Source organism: Pristiophorus japonicus, chromosome 1 (assembly GCF_044704955.1).
Source record: "Pristiophorus japonicus isolate sPriJap1 chromosome 1, sPriJap1.hap1, whole genome shotgun sequence".
Taxonomy (NCBI): domain Eukaryota; kingdom Metazoa; phylum Chordata; class Chondrichthyes; family Pristiophoridae; genus Pristiophorus; species Pristiophorus japonicus.
Window position 1 is genome coordinate 513,438,647 of NC_091977.1, and position 5,267 is coordinate 513,443,913.

General features: G+C 45.9%; 1 pseudogene; it reads right to left on the reverse strand.

The window, feature by feature from the left end:
- Positions 1-4,844: 4,844 nt before the first annotated feature.
- On the reverse strand, positions 4,845-4,945 carry LOC139279603 (U2 spliceosomal RNA; annotated as a pseudogene).
- Between the last annotated feature and the right edge of the window lie 322 nt (positions 4,946-5,267).

Consider the following 5,267-nt stretch of genomic DNA (forward strand, 5'->3'; position numbering starts at 1 on the left):
TCTGCTCCTAGAGTGGGGCATAGAGGGTACATTCTAAGGGCACTGTGTTCAACTGTATTGTCCTTGCCTCCCCATCTGAGATCAGTTAACGCATCAAGCCTGCTAGCTTTCCTGCTCTGTGTGGTTCATGGTTTCCCACTGGATAGTGTACAATCCATCTCCGTCATCAGGACAGATCTTTCACGATAGTTTTAAAGAAACACTGCCCTAGAAATAGGACCGCGCTCGGTGGGCGCGATCAGAGGGGTGTCCACACTGCACGTGCCTAAAGAGTCCAGTGCTAGTACCACAGCAAATTGGGGTGTTAGGTACATCAGCTTATTACTGGCAAGCTGCAGGCATCAGTCACAACCCCAGAGGCAGCTCTCTCTGTGCAGGGAGAAACAAGCCGGAGTGGGGATGGTGGGTGTTGAGGTGGTCTGCAGTTTTATGTGGAGCCAGGAGCAGCAACTCCTGCTCTTCCTGGCTCCACACACAGCTTTTACCTTCACTTTTGAGTGGCAACCTCCAGCAGGCCCTCTAAGAGGAGATGGTTTGGCTGGTTGTGTGCCTGAGAAAGCTAACCGGAGTGTGCACGATGCATGCTACAGTCAGTGCCAGCCCATTCCACAGTGAGCTGGAACAGGTGTTCAGCCCCCAATTTGCATTGGCAATGGGCCTAGTGCCTAACAAATACAATACACCCTATAGGGGCAAGGTAGCATTGTGGTTGTGTTACTAGAGTAGAAATCCAGAGACATGTAGTTCAAATCCCACCATGGAAGCTGGGGAATTTAAATTCTGTTAATCAAATAAATCTGGAATAAAAAGTGAATATCAGTAATGGTGACCATAAAATGACAGGATTGTTGTAAAAAACCCATCTGGTTCACTAATGTCCTTTTTTAGGGAAGGAAATCTGCTGTCCTTACCCGGTCTGGCCTAGGTTGACTCTTACCTGCCTAGCAAGCCACCCAGTTGTGTTCAAGAAGGTAGGTTGCCACCACCTTCTCGAGGGCAATTGGGGATGGGCAATAAATGCTGGCCTTTTACATCGTGTGAATGAATTTTAAAAATCCAATATGGCGTGTGGTGCACTTGATTTTTCTCGGCCGCCACCTTTGAACTATCAGGATGAGGTACATGCCTAGATTGACTGCTCCACTACAGAACAATGGGAAATTATTTGCAAGGGCAGGTGCCCTCCCGGTGTAGTGTGTCTCCATCCATTTTGATGGCACTAAAGTCCTGGAAAGAATGATCTTATCCTCCACTGAGCAGAACAAAAACAAATATCCAATATTCTGACTATGATGATCATAGAGTAGAATCATAGAATGGTTACGGCACAGGAGGAGGCCATTCAGTCCATCAAGCCCATGCTGGCTCTCCAAGAGCACTTCAGCTAGTCCCACTCCCCTGCCCTTTGTCCGTAGCCCTGCAAATTTTTTTCTTTAGGTACTTCTCCAGTTCCCTTTTGATAGCCACGATTGAGTCTGCCTCCACCACCCTTTCAGGTAGAAATGATGGCAAGGAATCTAGATTTGAGTGAGATGCCAAACTGCTAACTGTATCTGGCTGATTTTGTTATAGGTGTTAGAGGGCTATTGTGCACTTGGTGTGTAAGTGCAGCAGCTGGTGTTGTACTAAGTCATCCAGATCAGGAAGGTCCCTGATTCAATTCCTGGTCTATGCTGAATCATCGATCTTTCAGCTTACACATGCAGAATGTTCACCTGGATGAGGGAACCAGAGGGCTGCTGAAGCCTGTGGAACTATTTTCTTCTTGGGCAGTCCCTCGGAGTTGAAAATGACTTGCTTCCACACATCAGTTCTCCGGTGACTGGTGAGTCCAATGCGGGACCTACAGTCTCACAGGTGGGGCAGATGGTGGGTGGGGTGCTTGGGTTGTTGTGCGTTCCTACCACTGTTTGTGCTTGGCTTTCTGCCTTCCCTGATGCTTCGCCTCCACTTTGAGTGGTCTTGGGCCAGGGATTCCCAGGTGTCGGTGGGGATGTTGCACTTTTTTCAAGGAGGCTTTGAGGGTGTCCTTGAAGTGTTTCCTCTGCCCACCTGGGGATTGCTTGCCGTGTCGGAGTTCTGAGGTAGAGTGATTGTTTTGGGAGTCTCGTATCAGGCATGCAGACGATGTGGTCTGTCCATCGGAACTGATCAAACGTGGTCAATGCTTTGATGTTGGCCTGAGCGAGAACAGATGTTGGTGCACCTATCCTGCCAATGGATTTGCAGGATCTTGAGGAGGCAACATTGGTGGTACTTCTCAGTGTGTTGAAGTGCCTGCTGTACATAATCCATGTCTCAAGCATATAGGAGAGCGGGTATCACTACTGCTCTGTAGACCACGAGCTTGGAGCCAGATTTGAGGTCCTGGTCTTCAAACCCTCTTTTCCTCAGGCGACTGAAGGCTGCACTGGCACACTGAAGGCGGTGTTGGACCTTGTCTGTCTGCCCTTGTTGACGGGGACCTTGTGGAATGATATCCAGATGATCCCTTTTCAGGAGAGGAGGATAATATAGGGAAACATTACTAAGGTTCTGTGCTGGGGCCCCAGCTGTTTACACTGCACATTAATGATTTAGACGAGGGGATTAAATGTAGTATCTCCAAATTTGCAGATGACACTAAGTTGAGTGGCAGTGTGAGCTGCGAGGAGGATGCTATGAGGCTGCAGAGTGACTTGGATAGGTTAGGTGAGTGGGCAAATGCATGGCAGATGAAGTATAATGTGGAGAAATGTGAGGTTATCCACTTTGGTGGTAAAAACAGAGAGATAGACTATATCTGAATGGTGACAGATTAGGAAAAGGGAGGTGTAACGAGACCTGGGTGTCATGGTACATCAGTCATTGAAGGTTGGCATGTAGGTGCAGCAGGCAGTTAAGAAAGCAAATGGCATGTTGGCCTTCATAGCGAGGGGATTTGAGTACAGGGGCAGGGAAGTGTTGCTACAGTTGTACAGGGCATTGGTGAGGCCACACCTGGAGTATTGTGTACAGTTTTGGTCTCCTAACCTGAGGAGGAAGGACATTCTTGCTATTGTGTGCAGCGAAGGTTCACCAGACTGATTCCTGGGATGGCGGGACTGACCTATCAAGAAAGACTGGATCAACTGGGCTGGTATTCACGAGTTCAGAAGAATGAGAGGGGACCTCATAGAAACATTTAAAATTCTGACGGGGTTAGACATGTTAGATGCAGGAAGAATGTTCCCAATGTTGGGGAAGTCCAGAACCAGGGGTCACAGTCTAAGGATAAGGTGTAAGCCATTTAGGACCGAGATGAGGAGGAACCTCTTCACCCAGAGAGTGGTGAACCTGTGGAATTCTCTACCACAGAAAGTTGTTGAGGCCAATTCACTAAATATATTCAAAAAGGAGTTAGATGTAGTCCTTACTACTAGGGGGATCAATGGGTATGGCGAGAAAGCAGGAATGGGGTACTGAAGTTGCATGTTCAGCCATGAACTCATTGAATGGTGGTGCAGGCTAGAAGGGCCGAATGGCCTACTCCTGCACCTATTTTCTATGTTTCTATGTAATTAGTTTTTTAGGCTTCTCCATTTGAAAGGATATGTTTTTGCAGGAATTCCTCTTTTTTTTGTATCGGCTCTAAGATCACTTGAAAACAAGGGGAAAGCCAATTCCTGGCAATGGGTCGTGTTCCCATTTTACACCCCACCTGATTTTCATTCTATTGATGATCAGGAGGGATGTAAAATGGCAGCTGATTCACTACCACCCATTTCTACTCTGCAATAGTGAAAATTCGCCCCTTAGTCCGTGCCAATTGGATTTGCTAACAAATATTACATAGTATTTACAGCGCAGAAGCAGGTTGGAATTCGCTGCCTTAGACGTGGAAGCCGGGACATTGAATAAATTTAAGACTGAGATAGACAGCTTCTTAACTGCTAAGGGATTAAGGGGTTATGGGGAGCAGGCAGGGAAGTGGACCCGAGTCCATGATCAGATCAGCCTTGATCATATTAAATGGCGGAGCAGGCTCACGGGGCCGTATGGCCTACTCCTGCTCCTATTTCTTGTTGTGTTAATAACACGTCTCTGCCAGTGTTCATGCTCCACACAAGATTCCTCCCATCTTACTTCATCCTATCAACATATCGTTCTATTCCTTTCTCCCTCATGTGTTTATCTAGCTTTCCCTTAAATGCATCTATACTATTCACCTCAACTACTCCCGAATTCCTTATTGGATTTATTGGTGACTATCTTTTATATTTATGGCTGCTGCTTTTGGTCTCCCCACAAGTGGAAACATCTTCTCTGTCTACCTTATCAAATTCCTTTATTATTTTAAAGACCTCCATTAGGACACCCCTCAACCTTCTCTTTTCTAGAGCAAAGATCTCCAGCCTGATAGTTATAATCTCTCAACTATGGCATCCTCCTTGTGAAACACTTTTTTTTTTTTTTGCACCTTCTCCAGTGCCTCTATCATTTTGTAATATGACCAGAACTGAGCACCGTACTCTAAGTGCGGTTGAACCAAGGTTCGATATACGTTTGCCATAACCTCTCTGCTTTTGAATTCTGTTTCCTATGGCAATGAAGTCCGGTTCTTTGCATTTTTTTATGGCTTTGTTAATCAATCTCGCTACTTGTAGGAATTTATGACTCTGTACCCCTAATTACTGCACTTCAGTATCATCATAGGCGGTCCCTCGAAATGAGGATGACTTGCTTCCATGCCAAAAAAGGATGCGTTCACAGGTGTTTCAATGAAGGACCTGAACTACATCTTGAAGGTGTAAGATGCCTGTGCATGGATTTTTTTTAACCAGCCACCACACTGGCTTGACAGAGCTAATTCTTGGTCCAGTGGCAAGGATTAACCAAGATGACTGGAGACCAGCTCTGGAGATCAGATATTAAACTGATAAGAACAGATACTACCTGGCTCTTAGCCAGAAGGCCGAGAAGCCCACTTATTCATTGAATGCAGTGATCTAACTGGCACACATGGTAAGGCTCATCCGCATGTAATGACCGTTTCAGTTTTTTTGGTAGCATTATCTCTCCAAGGGCAACTTTAATGTTAAATTTCAGGTAAGTCCGTTCATCACTCAATGGAACAGAATATTCTGTTTTATTCCAAAATAACAACTTTTAACTGGCCGGTGTTCTGGTACAATATTTATCCCTCAATCAACATACACAACAAAAACAGTTTCTGGTCATTATCACATTGCTGTTGTGGGAGCTTACTGTGCACAAATTGGCTGCGTGTTTTCCACATTACAACAGTG